The 14470-nt window shown below is 40.2% G+C and overlaps 1 protein-coding gene and 1 long non-coding RNA gene across 2 annotated transcripts in view; one reads left to right on the top strand and one right to left on the bottom strand.

The window, feature by feature from the left end:
• Positions 1-14470, top strand: part of LOC123363472 — a 59272-nt gene that overhangs the window by 30158 nt on the left and 14644 nt on the right. The window lies entirely within an intron of this gene.
• ZNF704 (zinc finger protein 704) overlaps positions 12349-14470 on the bottom strand; it is a 163694-nt gene continuing 161572 nt past the window's right edge. Inside the window, exon 10 of the mRNA XM_045004454.1 lies at positions 12349-13129. The gene's annotated coding sequence lies outside the window, so the exon portion shown is untranslated. The remainder of the gene's footprint in view (positions 13130-14470) is intronic.

Below are 14470 nucleotides of genomic sequence, written 5' to 3'. Positions count from 1 at the left end.
AAGTGCATTTTAACTGGGGTGCCCCTTACGGACAGTTTAAATTTTAAATTTTCAATCAGAAATTAATGTCCTGATACACATAGCAACAGTTATTTATCCATTTCTGGTGCAAAAAATTAGAAAGCTTTTTTCCTTTAACTCATAAAAGAGAAAACAAGTAGAATAAAAACAAGTTGTCTTTCCTTAGAGGAACAGCAATAAAAAACACCCAACATTTAAACACATCACCTTCTCTACATATAGATATATACACAATATACCAATAGCTAGCAAAACGCATAGCTGATGAACAGTCATTTTTTTCCTCCAGGTTTATGTACCTGAACATTCTAAGATTATTTACAGTCGGATAGATATCCACATAAGTAGTAATCAGAACACTTGTATTTGGCTAAAAGTTGTATAAAAAAGACAGACAATTTATTTTTCAAATACTTTCCAAATATATATTAAGTTTCCAATATTTCCATTAGCGCCAGAGTTGGAAGCTCTTTTTCTCATGTTTAAAAAGTGAAGTTTGTGATATTAACTGATGACAAAGGGCCTGACCTGCTCCCACTGCAATCATTGGAAAGGCTCACGTTGACTGCAGTGGGCCCTGGGTCAGACCCAAAGGGCAATCAAAGATTGCAGAGAAATGTAATAGTGCCTTTTTGTTTTTGCCATAGGCCCTGCTCTGGCAGTGATATGTTTAGTGAGACCTTGGGTCTCCACAGATCCCCTTTGACTGCATTGAGGGCCTATGCAGATGGACTTGCGTGCCCTTGCTGGGGATAGATTGTCAGCTGGTACAAATGGTTATACTTCCAATAGCTATGACAGTTCACACCAGCTGAAGATGTTGGCCCACATCCTTACTGAAATCAATAGACTCAGTGTTGGTGCAAGGCCAGTGTGCATCACGCTGCAGGATCAGGGCCACAGTAGTGCTAGGAAGAATGATTTTCATATTGGAGAACAGACAATATTTTTTTTGCTAAAAAACAAAACTACAGTGGCTAATGTTACAAAAAAGCTTTAGAAGGGATGGGAATATTACACAGTAAATTAAGAAATATGTATGTAACTTGAAAAATATGTTTTCATGCTACCTTTATAAAAACTACAAAATTAGTAAGTGAGCTGATCCATAAAATAAAAACATTTCTGTATGTTATTTTTGAAATTGTAACTGAATACCCACTAGAAGCAGATACTTTTCTAGATAAATACAAAAATAGCGCCACTGCTGTCTTTATATGGGTATCCTGTGTTTTGAGTAGATTGTGTATAAGCAAAAACCATCTTAGACTTGTAGTCCAGGGTTACTGTACTGTACCTTTTTAAAGCAACAATGTTCTCAGCACATCTGACTCTTGCAAGGTAAAATATAAGAAACATATGTTACCCATTCACCAGAATGGTTTGACATGTGCTACAGAAGAAGCAACTGCCTGTACTTTAATGTTCTCTGTAATACCTTCTTTATTTTCCCATGTCTTCCTGCCATCTTCTAATCATATTTCTCCAGTGAAGCATGCATTGAAAACAGTAGGGCCTGATCCTTCATTCCTTACACTCTCAAAACTCCCTTTGAAGTCGAGGGGAATTCAGGGTGTTAAGAATGTGGGCTGGGGCCCTCATGAGCAATATGATAGGTATCTAGAAAATCTTTTGGTTTTGAATCAATACAAAATACAAAAAATGACAGTATGGAAATGCATAGTTTGTAGTTGCATACATTCATTCACTGTGATCAAAGGAAGCTTCTTCTGCTAGGCTAGTTCATCACCATCTATTTGCAACAGAACTGCATTTTGACAAACTTACATGAGATCAGTGACCAACATATATCTCGCAAATTAATGGTCACTGAACAGTGCTACTTTTCTCTCCTCGCTGTCTCTGTGAGATACTTTAAGCATTTTATCACGTGTAGGCTCCTAGATAAACTAGAACAGCGGCTCTCAAACTTCAGTAACCCGAGGACCCCCATTTTGATTTTAAAATTTTTCGGGGCCCCCAAATCTCTCGCTCAGCCCCAGGCCCCACCCCCACTCCATCCCTTCCCCCCCCAAGGCCCTACCCTGCCCCACCTCTTCCTGCTCCTGCTTCACCCCTACCCCTCCAATTCCCCCCTTTCCACCCTCTCCCCTGAGCGTGCCCTGTCTCTGCTCCTCCCCCCTCCCTCCCAGCACCTCCTGCATGCCGCTGAACAGCTGTTCCCTGGTGTGCCGGAGGCACTGGGAGGGAGGGGGAGGAGTTGATCAGCTGGGGCCGTGGTCCCCAGTTTGTGAGATGCTGAACTAGAACATACAATCTCCAAACCCATTATAGTGGATTCTTGCTGAACTTCAGGTACGCCAACATGTATGTGTTTAGCCTGGTTTGTCTGGGGTTTAGACCAATGCTGCTCTTACTGATACAATGGAGACATAAGTCTTTGAAAAACTTGGTCTGAAATATGGCATTATGAGCTAGCTAAAAAGTGGCTTGGTTTCAAACACCGAAATTTTAGTCCTCAGCATAGACTAGCGCTTCTTACTTTTTATTTGTTTTTGGCAATGGCTGAGTATTTGAAAATGCTACCAAGTGTGCTTACTACTTACATTTCATTAACCCTTTGGAATCTAGCCTTTTCTATTGTCCTGAGCAACTCAGAGCCTTCACTAGCACTATCTGCAGAGTTAGCTTTCCAACATCTGCACCATCACTTGTGCTTAGAGTTGTTACATTACACATCATAAGACTCCTTGAAAATGTATTGAAAGATTTGAATTCAGAATGCAAAAATATGCATATGCGGGCACAAAGAATCATAAGTGCATTAAAATGTGTATATATATATAAAGCAATTGCAGACTTCACAAAGGAATTTCGGGTAGCCCCAATCTCTACATTCTTGGCCTTGCCCTAAAACCTTTCCATTCTGGCAGCAGAATGCACAGAGCCATTTCTAAGAATTACAGGCTTGATCCTGTGAATTGCAGACTGTCCTGAAGAGCAGGGAGCTGTGTATGTTGCATGGATACAGAAGTGGGTTCGCAGATGCATTTCAGGGTTAAGTCTACATTAAACTCAATTGTAACTGGGTCCTCAAACTTAGCTGTGGTGTATATAGGCCCAAAGAGTCTCTCCTAAGTCAATGGGAGTTTTACCTGAATAAAGACAACTCAGAGGTGCACCTAGGGTGACCACATGTCCCAATTTTATAGGGACAGTCCTGATTTTTGGGGGCTTTTTCTTATATAGACACCTATTACCCCTCCACCCCGTCCTGATTTTTTTACACTTGCTATCTGGTCACCCTAGGTGCACCCATTGTTCCGATAGTATCAGGTCTTCTAAGCAAGTAGATTGACTATAAAGACTATTGTTTGCAGTGTTGTAACCATATTGGTCTCAGCATATGAGACAGACAAGGCAGAAGAGGTAATATCTTTTACTGGACCAACTTCTATTGGTGAAATTGACAAGCTTTCCAGTTCTCTGACACAAGCTTCTCTTTCACCAACAGAAGTTGATCCAATAAACACTAGTATCTCACCCACCTTGTGTGCCTCATAAATATTATTTTCTGCTTAGCGCATGCTGTCTGAACAAGAGTGGTGACTGGAATTCCGAGGAGGGTGCGGATTGTGATTTTTTTAAAAAGATGCTCTACCCCCACCCTCCCAAATTTCTGTAACACCTTAGGGAAATTTGTTACTAGTGTGTATGGTGGATTGGTCACAAAATTACCCCTTGCTGCCAACAGGAGTTGCGCATTTAAATCCTCCGCACATGGCATTGAAGACTTTCCCCTTAGCATGAGAGTTATTCGTCTGTACTGATCAGATACATAAAGTCTTTTTTTTTTCCTTCCTTCAGTTTTTGTGTCATCAAATGAAAATGCAGAAACTAGCTCAGTGGCAAAGCTGTTCTGTGTGCTATCATGCAGGGGCTCTAGTTCAGAGTAAGTTTTACCACCCTTGGGCAAGTGGAAGTTGGGTTTCATAGACACATCTTTAGCCTTTGCAGGGAGAGAAGACAGCAATCTCACACTGGGTAGGGACCGATCCTGTTTTTACGACTCAGGAACGGAGTTTTCAGAGTTTGTCAGTAACAGCTGCAGAATTGTGCTGTTACAGATCAACTAACACTGGTGAATTAGCAGAGCATCCACTTCAGAGGAAGCTAGGTGTTATACCATCATCTACCTATTCATATGGTACTGGTGAGGAAGGCACGTGTGTGTGTGTGTCTTTTGGATAGAATTAGGGGTTCAGATTACTTCTGCTTCCATGCTGTAATCGCAAGACCTTCCAAGCATAGGGTGATCCCACAGTACCTCAGCCAGTTGTGTTTGTGTTATGGCAGGGGAACCTAAAAAGGATCTGCCCTTGGAAGGAAAGGGAGGGGGCAAAAGAGTTTTCTTAGCCAGCCAGTTTGCTCTGGCTTCCAGTCACTGTAGATCCTAGTGCTCTGAAGTTCAAGGGATGATTTGGAAACTGAAATAAACACAGTTTGGGTGAGGTAAACAATTAGACATAGTGTTTATTTTCAGTGTGTTCTACAACACCTACAGAGGGCTCTGATGATCCTTGTTTGATTTTTAAAGCAACAGGTGCTCATCTTGAAAGACAAAAAAGGAAAAAAAACAAACAAACCTTAAATCCATCTGGATGTAGCTTTAGGGCCAGATATATTTTTTTTTTAATGCAAAGAGAGCTCCATGTGGGGAATGATGGATAATATAGCCGTTAGGGGCTGATCCTGCAAATGTTTACTCACATGAGTAGTCAGTGGCTTCTGTGATCTTACTCATACTCATATGAGTAAAGATCTGCAGCTTCCTTTTAATAATCAGGACCCAGTCTATGCAGAGAGTTGCACCGGTTTAATTAAGGGTGTGTTTTTAAATCAATTCAGCTAAACTAGTGCCAACTCCATAGTGGACAGGTGTTTGTTTTTTTTGTTTTTTTAAATCCATTTAAACCTGGTTTATAAAGATTGATCACAAAGGAGTTTGGACCGGTTCAACCAAACCAATTAAAAAATATAGTTTACTTAACCAGTGGAAGTTCTGTACAAGTTCCAGGGCTACACCTTTTCCACCTGCTAGGAGATTTTCCTTTTTAAAGCTGTATCATCTCATTTGTGTACTGAATCAACCAAGTGTCAATTCCAGAAGCTACAGTATTTATGTATATACCATTAAAAAGTACCTCATCTGATCCAGAGAGTATACATTTTTACTAATTTAATAAAAATTTCTTAGTATCAGATTTCTCCATATTTCAGGATCATTTCTAAAAATTATAGGTCAAAGCTCTGCAAGATGCTGGTAATAATAATAAAAAAGATTTAAATCAATTTCTCTTAATTTTTTAATATAAAAAATACATGGCATAACAAGTAGGAAAAATATATACAAAGAAGTGCCATGCTGAGTAGCTCTAATTAAAGATCACTTCTTTTGCACAGAGTGGAAGAGAAAATACTTTTTAAAAATATAGTTTAAAAAAAAAGACTGAATTGCTTCTTGAAATGTGTTTTAAAATTTCAAAATTACTTTACAGTCTCCAAAGCAACATTTGGCAGGAAATCGATGAGAAACACTAAACAGAGATCGAATTTCCCTATTGTAGGAAAACAATCATAAGGACACATGGACCCGAATCCTGCAGTCCCAATGCAAGCAAAATACCGAGTGATATTATTAGGCATTTTGCCTACGTATGGATGGCAAGACTGGGCCAATTCTGACTAATATTTGGCCTTTTGGCTTACACTAAAGCCATACACAGTCTATAGTATTAATATTCTCTTTCTGTGCATTAAAATATGATGCCTCTATTACAGAAAAGGTCAAAATTTTGATTTAAGTGCTTCTTCATAGTTGTGAGATGTTACAAAACTTAGTGCAATTTGATGTTGGTTAGGACAGATTTGATCCTTAATGACATTATGGACTAGATCCTATATACCCTTTTGCCCCTTTTTATGCCATTCTGATGGTGCAAAGGGGTTAGAATGCTGCAGTAACAAGTCAGTTGAGGATTCCCCTCAGCATAGGAAATCCCAGATGGGCATCGAGCCAGTGTAGCTAGCTCTGTGCCACCTCCACCAGCCCCAGTGGCCATAGCTTGCTCCATTCCTGTAATCCCCAGCCAACATAAGGACTCAGGGGCTGTTACAAACTGGCAAAAATTAGAGGAACCTCAGACTTCCCTGCATTATACCGTGGGCCAAAAACTAGCTCCTGGAAGCCCCTGCAGTCAGGGGAGTACAAAGATAGTTCAAAGCTACCCTTGATGCTCATCAAAGCCATGACAAATGGAGCCCTGGCACAGCTGAGGCTGTGGTCCTATGTCTCATTTTACATAAGATTATTTGGCTAACCACTGACCTGTCCCCACTTCTCTCTCCCCCCCGCCTCCCAATCAAATTAAATACTACTAGTAGGAGGGTTAAACATTAGGCCCCATTGTGCTAAGCTGTGTGCAAACACAAATAAGAGTCAGGCCCTGCCCTAAAGAGATTATAGTCTAAATAGCCAGGACAGACAAATGGTAAGAGAGAGGCTGTACTGTCATGGGGGGAGGGGAGGGGAATTATCGTAAGTGACTTGCCCAAAGTCACACAAGAAATCAAAATTGAGCCAAGATCTCCTAAATCCCCTGTCCAGCATCCTTTCTCTCCTAAATACTGAGAGCAAAATCCTGTTTTCTAGAATAATGGGGAAGAGACTCCACAGTTCTACTTAGCCAGCTTTTTGGCATAATCTTGTTTGTTTGTTCTTCTGGAGGAATGTGTGAACGTAAGAGCAGCCATACTGGGTCAGACCACAGGTCCATTTAGCTCAGTATCCTGTCCTCTGACAGTGGCCAATGGCAGGTGCCCCAGAGGGAATGAACTCATCAAGTGATCCACCCGTCGCCCACTTCCAGCTTCTGGCAAACAGAGGGCTAAGGACACCATTCCTGCCCATCCTCGCTAATAGCCATTGATGTCAAGTGAAAACTAAGGGCCCTCATCTTGCAACCCTTACTCTAACAGTCCTTACTTGCATGAGTAGTCCTATTGTCTTCAGTGAGGCTGTTCACATGAGTAGGAGCTATTCTCTTGAGAAGAGACTGTGTGATTGGGCCTCAGCTAGCTACAATGCAATTCAGTCATAATGATACGGATGTAAAGCCTTGAATTGTAATATAATAGTGTTTTGTAAAAATATATGAATTGTGCAACTGACAACCATAATACGCTGCAGTTGTGCACTGAAGATAGACACTAGTGTCAGATCTCTTGGCTCTAGAGAAAATTCCCTGTCGTTTAATATGGACTTGAGAATGTGCAATATGTGCTGCTCTCCCTGCATCCCCAAGACATGCTAGCACTAATTATTGCTATATTAATCTTATTTTAAAATAACCAGCAGTAGTTGTTTTGACTGACCTATTCTATAGAAAGAATCATCTTAAAGGTATCCATGAAAGGCTCACTTTCATGAATTAATTTACAACAGTTACTTAAAAATGCACATGTATACAAATAAGTAAAGCATTTTAATAAATATGCAAATCACATTTGCTTTAAGGTACTTAAGAGGAAAAAAAATGACCTAAGCTAATGAATAATCTTTTCTGGCAAGTTTCTTGACTATTACATTATAAAACAGTAAATAAAAGTGGTGTTGATCACTGACAGAATCTTCTACTTACAAGTGATTTGAGAATAGACAATATTTTGGCAGGAGAAAAGAACCGGTATTCAGTTTACAGTGAGGAGGCCATAAGTATCTGGATAGAGAAGCGTTATGCAGATGTAACCAAACTAGATTGTCAGGCTGCATACTGTAAGGTACAAAGTGCATGAAGTCTACTATATCGGCAGTTCTCAACCAGGGCTCTGGTGCCTCCTGGTGGGCCACGAGCAGGTTTCAGGGGGTCCGTCAAGCAGGGCTGGGGTTAGACTCACTGGGGCCCAGGGCAGAAAGCCAAAGCCTTGTTGCGCAGAATTGAAGCCCAGGACCCTGAACCCTGCCACCCGAAGCCTGAGCAACGTAGTTTCGTGGGGGCCCCACTTGCCCTGCTTGCTAACCCTAACAGTGGCCCTGGCTTTTATGTGCTGAAAAACAGTTGTTGTGGCACAGGTGGGGTATGGAGTTTTTACAGCATGTGGGGGTGGGGGGGCTCAGAAAGAGAAAGGTTGAGAACCCCTGTACTGTACCCCGCCAAGGCGCTGGTCACAACTCTTGTGCAATAATAAGTAGAGAGAGGCCCAAACAAACACTTAAATCATACTATGCTCCAGTTCTGAGGATATTTGGATTAAGATCTTAACTTCTTGGCTCAAATCTCCCTCAAGTAGTACCTATGTAACTGAGTCTGCCCATTGGCTTTCTCCTAGAAGAAAGCCAAGATAATCATGTTTCTTTAAATGTGAAGCAAGGAAACATCCTGTTTAAGAGACTGCTGCTTGTCTTAATCTTCAGTTAACTCTGGTTAATAGACTGAGGGGGGAGGGATAGGTCAGTGGTTTGAGCATTGGCTGGCTAAACCCCCCAGGGTTGTGAGTTCAATCCTTGAGGGAGCCACTTGGGGATCTGGGGCAAAAATCAGTACTTGGTCCTGCTAGTGAAGGCAGGGGGCTGGACTCAATAACCTTTAAGGGTCCCTTCCAGCTCTATGAGATAGGTATATTAATTGGAGGATGGGAGACTGCACCTTTCTTGCCGCTAAGGAAATGTGATACATGACTGCATGATGTCCCACACTGAGCAATCTCTATGCTGGAATCGTAGTAAGACCAGGGCTATTCTCCTACCTACACAGCCACATGAGGAGGCTGCACTTGATTATTTGAGGCTGTTACTTTGTCCACCCTGAATTCTTTCTCTTGGAGTGATGCTGCCACTGCCTTTGGATGAAGCTGCTCACTGCGACTCCTGGATCAATTAATAGTGCCATGCCCAAAGCTTTGTTGCGGGAGCAGAGACTTTGAAGCAGACAAAAGTGCTGGGGAATTGCCATTGTAAGTGGGGGTTAGATGTGGCTTGATAATAAAATATGCTCACATGCCTATGGTGGTACCACACTTCCTTAAGGAATATTTTCAGTGTGGGAAGACAGGGGTTTCCCACGAATTATTTCAGTAGCTGAATGGTTTTGGGCATAACTGGGAAAAGCTGGAAGAATGCTATTTGGTAAGTGGATAGGTGATTGTATGTTAGCAGCACCGCTAATATCATTTGGACCCTCTAGGCAATATCGGATGATTGAGGCCATCCTAGGGTTTTTTGTCTGGCAGGAGCCTGTGAAGCCTGTGCCACAGGATTCTTTGCTGCTTCTACAGAACCAGACTAACACGGCTACCCCCACCATCCAAGATAAAGGCTGGCACAGATTTTGGTAGAGTGGCAGTCCTAAGGCAGGGAGAACACTTTTCTCCAGCCTGGTTGGATTTCATTAGTTTTCAGGCCAGACATTTTCAGGTACATTTGTTTTTGGTCCTCAACAAAAAGCACAAAATTTTGGTGCAGCTCCTGCTCATTGAACTTATGCAGACAGTCTCGGACGCCAGTGGTGCTACATATGTGAGGGATTCTGTCAGCCAGGGTTTAATGGGGGTGTAGGAATACCTGACCATGACATCCTTCCCTTGGCTGCATCCCTTCTATACCGGGAAGCAGATTTGGGGGGGGGGGGGGGAAAGAGGAGGAAAGGGTTTGGCACAGGAACTGCTATGGTGACTCTGTGGACCTCAAAGATTCCCTAGCCAGAGATAATTCACAAGATCCGGATCCACTGGCTTTTTATGGTTGCTCTGCACTGCAAGAGCAGCACCCAGCATCTGGCTCCGGAGCTGTTCTTTTTTTTAAACAATTAACATTCCTCCGTAACTGCTACCTCAGATTATTAAATCAGTAAAATTAGATTTTAAAAGTTCAATTTTTTACTTTAATATATTTAATTATTTAAACAGTGAAATACGAAATCAGTTTGATGTTCCAGCACCCAGTGCTGCAATGTATGAGTTGCTAGTTCTGCAGGGGATTCATAAATCTAATTAAAACAAATGCTTTAAACTGCCATTTAAAATTCTAAAACAGTTTTGTTTGGTTTAAATGCCCCCCACAATCTCTAAATCGTGGGTCCTAACCCACATGACAAAGCCCCTTTAATAAACTTAGTGAAAGCTGTGTATGACATGATACCAGAACATCTGTAAGGCTTGTCTTTTGATTGCCCCAGTTATGAAAAGTGTTTCTACCTGTGAACAATGCTCTTGCAAAAGATCTTTCTGTGAGGACCTTTCTAGCACAGGGTCCCACTGAAGTCTGAGCAGATTGCCTTGTAGGATCAGGCTCAAACTGGTATGACAGTGTTTCAGAAATCGTCAAAATGTATTGTATCTTCAAGCTAAATAGTTGACAATTTTAAGAACTTTACAACTGAGACTATAAATATTGTAAAAACCCCAAGAGACCAAGCAAAATCTCTCTTCAGAACATGGAATTCATGTCCATGAAGTAGGCTTGTCTTCATGACATTGAAATGTTAATTTCAGACTAAATTATCTCTATGCTACCAAGGGCCACATTTTTCCTTTCAGAAAGACTTGAAAGTCGCTATTTCTAACGTCCTCCCAGGTGTTTTGGATTATTTCTTCTGCTCTGTTACAGTGTGTGGGCTGTTGGTGTATAAAGCAACAACCCTTTTGGTTCATTCATGGAATCTGAGTTTTGTTTCACAGTTTTTAGTAAATTGATATAAAATAATGCCAGCATTGTTACAGCTCTGAAGTTTTGCCTCTACTAACCTATTGTTATTGATGTTAAGTTAGCTTTAAAGAGCATGCTTTGCAGCACTTGGTTCTATAGTTTAGCCCTTTGTTTAGTAAGCAAGTATTGCATCGTATAAAGAAGGCTGCTATCTGTTTCCTTGCCAGTATAAATATGAGATCTTTTTAGAAACACTAAAACTTACATAGAACAACATCAGTCATGATGATACAAAAAATTTGCATTTTGAAAGTTTTTAGGTGAACTGACAAACTAAGAACTATGGGCCTGATCGTTTGTTTCCTGTACACCCAGAATTCCTATTGAAGTAAGTGGGTGTGTTGAGCGCATAAGCAATGCAGAGATCAAACTGTATGTCATCAGTGACCTGTATGTGTCATGTGTGTGTTCTGACAGGCTTTCTTTGAGTTTGAGAGGGACAGGGCAACGTTGGAATTCTAAACAGTGTCTTAAAAAGCCAGTTCTCTGAATTAGACTTTTCTTAGTGTAAAAGTATTTCTGAATCTACAACAAATAGCACAAAATTACAAATAGCCAGGTTGTCTTGCAATATATTTCAAAACAAGACTATAAGAATAAGATGTCTCTATGGTCCTGAGTCAGCAAAACATGCAAACAAATTTAGACTCTAAGCATATAAATAATCCCATTGGTGAGACTCTCATGTGCTCTGCATAAGTGCTTTTCTGCTACTGAAATACATCTCTTCAACCTCTAGTAAACTTTGAATGTGCCCTGCTATGCAGATTTATCGTACCTACATTCTGAGAGAACGATCAGTCACTATCATTAACAGTGTCCGCATGAGAATTACTTAAAGCTAAAAACTTTTATTAAAATGTTCAGATATTTATGCACATGCATGATTTTACTCACTTGAGTGTATGTCTGCCCAGTTGGATCCCTGGTCATGATGTTAATAGATTCTGTAAAGAGATTCTGATAAGGAGAAATTACAATGGAACAAAAAAAAAAAGGGTCACTTCTTCATGTACAAATGGAGAAGTTTGAGAATTGTGTGTATATCAATACAATGCATTTTCTTATTTGCGTGCATGATCTTGAGTTTCATTCAAGCTTGTACTCTAGTAGATATGAAAAAGGTCTAGTTAAATATCAAGTGCACCATAAGGAAATTAGCACCTTGCAAACCAGAGTACTTAGTAGTTACAGGACAGCATGCTACAAAGTATACATTTGTGTTGTGAGCCACTTAAATGAACAGTAATCCAGTTATAGATAACACATGTTTAACTGGGTGATTGTATAGCGAAAAGACTTCATGTTTACATTACATTCTAGAAAGCTTTATACAAATATGTAGACCACCTATTGTATCAGGTCATGTTTCAAGCTCTGTTCCCATAACTTTACATCAGCTAAAACCCCTTTCCTTTTAATATTTGAAGCGCACAGGCTTAAATACTCTGTGTTAGCAAGAAAAGGTCACAAATAAGCACTTGTTTCTCATTTTAATAATTCAAATGGTAATATAGTCCTTATTTCATTAAATAATTCTATCCAGAAAAATAAAATAAAATACATATTAAAATTCTTAGTAATTGTAGGTTCAAACAAACCAATTTTTTGCATCTACTGCCCTTTTATTTTCCCTGAGGAAATCCATATTATTTACATCATTTTGTTATTTTTCTCAAGATATTTCTCTATGTACACTTAGTAACTTCAGTTTATCTGAACATTACATACCAAATGCTGCACTACTATTTGCTATTGAAATAACTAATTGGCGAGGAAAACTCTTCCTTAACATGACTGGATACAGATTCAGAACTCAGGGATATCCCTATCATCTACAGTAGAGTAGTGTAAAATGAAAGATAAAATTCTTACATTTCCTAGAGGGGAACGATGATGAACATTGAGAATTTACAAATGTAATTTAGGAGCTCCTTTGTAGCACTGGGTTAGATTTTAAGAATTTGGACAAAATCTTGCAATCCTGATTTATGTGAGTTGTCCCATATAATAGGAAAGCTACGTTTATATTTCTACTACTAATTTGTTTTTCATGTTATAATTTCTTTATTTCTCTCAGGGAAACCTACAATAGTCATCTCAAACTTGGATGCAAAGGTTTTATCAGAATTTTTTTTTCTTAAAATTGATTAAGTTAGGAAAGGAGTTCTATTGAACTGTGGCTTGTTACTGCATTCGTCTATTCCCTTATGTGTTATCTGACCAGTTTATTGACAAAAACAAGATCTTACTACTGTCAGCAATGTGGAGTAAACAAGGGTATGGATGAGTGAGCTGTATTCTTCTTCAGCCTGTGCATCATCAAAAATAGTGCCAGCTACCTTCTGACTGTAGAATCTTTCTGGACTGGTTAGAGATGATGTACTGTATGAAGCAGAAAGAACAAAGCTTGATTTTCAGATAATGAAAGAAATTGTCCTGCTGAAAGTCACAGAAAAATCCTTGTATCTTGTATATGATGGAAATTTGATAAAGAAGTCTATGTAAACAGCACTGTAGTACCAGATGGGGAATACTGGAAGCAGATGCTATCAACCACAATTCAAGACACCACTTTTTGCAACCTTGAAAAAGGTTTTTGAAGCACAATGATCCTGCCACCACAAGTTGCTTAATTTAGCATCCATTTTCCGTACCTAAACTCTCAACGTGACTAGTTTTCCGTTATTTTGCTAAAGGTGGTATAAAATCCTTCTGGAATCCCACAACAACAAAATCTCCACTACAATAATGATTTATAACTGCTTTTAGAAAAGGCAGTAACTATGTACAAGATAAGTCCCAGTAGTCTAGGATTAGCTCCATTAGTCTCTTCAGAGTTCAGTTCCAGCAGTGCTACCTCTAGGTAAGTTCAGTGAAGTATAAACAGAAAACAAGATGTCATTTTAGTAACCTCTTTCCAACCGCCACTGTTATAGTGAAGAGCAGTAAAATTTGATTGTAGTGATGACTGCTGGGGAGTTTGGCCCAATCAAGAGTGGGGACAAACCCTCATAACCTGTTCAGCCTTCCCAACTGGCCAGGAGACTCCTAATTTCACATCCCTCTCCCAGGCTCTTGAGCAGCTCTCTTAATGTACCTGTGGGAGAGTAATAGACCTGCAGGGAAGCCCTCTAGGTTACATCTGTACATTTAATTCACCAGAACTCCAGGCAAGGTCTCTCTAGATAGTCCCTGACCAGACCATAGCAACGGAGATATGGTTAGAATGACATCATGCTGCTATGTAGGGTGTCACTCTCAGGGAAAACTTGAGGGTGTAATATAAGTGCGTGGGACTGGAGAAAGAAACAGGCTCAGGTTTCAGGAGGAGACCCAGTTTGGAGTGACACATGGAGCTCACGTATGCAAGCTGGTAGCCAGGCTAATACTGGAAAAACACAGAGGTCTCAGCATGTAACATTGGCCTATATACATGTTCCATAAAGATCTCTGCCTTCTTGCTGTATCATTGCTTATTGCTAACGAAATAGCTGGAGGGGAGCAGGGAACTGATTGATCACTAAACAATCAGTATTCAGATATCCCAATTAGGTGATTGAATTCCATAAAATGTCCCGCTCTAGACTCTGACCAGGTATGAAGCCTGCTCACCTTATTCACACAGATAGACCCAGTGGGCATGTTTGCACCAACTTGAATGGCAGTTGACACCTATGAAAAGCAGGTGCCAATATGCAAATCAGAATGGAAGTTTTTGCTTAC

This window comes from Mauremys mutica, chromosome 2 (genome assembly GCF_020497125.1).
Source record: "Mauremys mutica isolate MM-2020 ecotype Southern chromosome 2, ASM2049712v1, whole genome shotgun sequence".
Taxonomy (NCBI): Eukaryota; Metazoa; Chordata; order Testudines; family Geoemydidae; genus Mauremys; species Mauremys mutica.
Note: the sequence above shows the minus strand (reverse complement) of the source record. Positions and strands in the feature narration are given on the sequence as shown.